We start from the raw sequence: 1,666 nt of genomic DNA, 5'->3' as shown, positions 1-1,666 counted from the left end.
AGAGAGAGAGAGAGAGAGAGAGAGAGAGGAAGGGAGGGAGGGAGAGGGAGGGAGAGGAAGAGAAGGAGAGAGAGAGGGAGAGAAGGAGAGAGAGAGGGAGAGAAGGAGAGAGAGAGGGAGAGAAGGAGAGAGGGAGAGAGGAGAAAAGAAGAGAGGGAGGGAGAGGAGAGGAGAGGTAAAGAAGGAGAGAGGAAAGGGGAAGAAGAGAAATTAAATAGTATATCACATATTATGAAATTATATTACTATTGATAGTAAGGATCACAGCAAAGAAATCACAAATAAACATACCAAAGCAGCATCACATTTAAAAATAATGAAATTAAGAACAAACTCTCCCAGGTATCAAAAATCCTAGCTCCTTTTCCTTTTTACAAATATAATCCACCGATTTTACTCTCTCCTACCTCCTCCTTGGGGGTTTTATCCCAGGAAAATCTCCCCTTTCCAACTCTTCAAATGTGAAGCCCTCTCCCCCTGGCTTTCTGTGCCATGGAGTCAAGTATTCCAGAATTCCCCTGCAGCCCCCAAACCCAAAATGACTACCAGAAAAGGGAAAGCTGGGCTCTTTTTGTCCTTGCTTTGTTTACAGAGCTGTCAGTGGTTAGTTAAACTCGGCCTGGAATCTGGCATTTAAGGCCTGCTTGGAGATTGTTTCCTGTGTGGAGCGGGAGGCCTCCACTTCCTCTGGAATCCCAGACTTCTCCGCTGCTCTCCGAACACAAAAAATATTTTCCAGCCCTTTCTGTGCACATGAGACAAGCCATTTGCCCTGCATTAAAAAAATGGGGAACTGTGTAAAATCTACAGTCCCCACCTCATGGCAGTACCTTTGAAAAGAGCAAAAAGCTAAACTTTCGCGCTCAGGTCCAGGTCAGGAAATTTCTCTTGTGAAGTTTAATTCTTTTTTTTTTTTTAAGTTCTTTTTAATTTTCTTAAAAAAAAAAAAAAACCAAACCAAACCCCGCTCACATGCATAACCAATGTGAAATTTATGTTCTGTCCTCCTCCTCTTTTCAAATCCTGTAGGCTATTGTTTCTCTTCTCTTAATTAATCCTTTGAACCTTGAAATTATTAGCTTGGAGCTCATTTTAGGATCATAGGCTTATAGGATTTGGGGACTAAAGGGACTTTAGAGATTATCTAGACTGACTTCCTTGTTTTACTGATGAGGAAACTGAGGCCCAAAGAGGGGAGCCAAAGATTTTTCCCCAAGGTCACATAGGTAGGAACTGGCAAATCAGGGATCACAGATTTAGAGTTGGAAAGGACCCTAGAGACCATTTAGTTTAACCTCTTCCATTTTACATATGAGGAAACTGAGGCACAGAGAGATGTTAAAGAACTTGGCCATGGTCTCACAGTTAATAAGCATCTAAAGGGGGTTTGAACTTCCTCATTTAAAATTCAAGACCCCCTCCACTGTACCAGCCTGTCTCTCAACTGGGATTTGAACCCAAATACTCTGATTCCAAATGTTGTACTGAAGAATACTCTCCTTTTATTTCATAATTAATTCCTTTAAAAACATATATATAGGGAGAGGGACTGGATTTGTGATTTATATGCTATCTATAGATATAGGCATAAGCACACATATGCACACATATAAATATATGCATATGTGTGAAGATTTGCATGTGTGTATGTGTATATATACATATA

The 1,666-nt window shown here is 40.6% G+C and overlaps 1 protein-coding gene across 8 annotated transcripts in view; it reads right to left on the bottom strand.

Moving 5' to 3' along the window:
- The window catches only part of CALD1 (caldesmon 1), a 245,963-nt gene that overhangs the window by 114,356 nt on the left and 129,941 nt on the right, over positions 1–1,666 (bottom strand). Inside the window, exon 1 of one of the 8 annotated variants that reach the window (XM_069087266.1) lies at positions 408–625. The exons of the other annotated variants lie outside the window; for them this stretch is intronic. The gene's annotated coding sequence lies outside the window, so the exon portion shown is untranslated. Of the gene's footprint in view, positions 1–407; positions 626–1,666 lie in introns of those variants that run through there. 8 annotated transcript variants of the gene reach the window in all.

This window comes from Petaurus breviceps, unplaced genomic scaffold (genome assembly GCF_028583685.1).
Source record: "Petaurus breviceps papuanus isolate PSGF00001 unplaced genomic scaffold, PetGlider_PUasm1.0 181, whole genome shotgun sequence".
Lineage (NCBI taxonomy): Eukaryota > Metazoa > Chordata > Mammalia > Diprotodontia > Petauridae > Petaurus > Petaurus breviceps.
The sequence above is the reverse complement of the archived record's forward strand: the minus strand, read 5'-3'. Positions and strand labels throughout refer to the sequence as shown.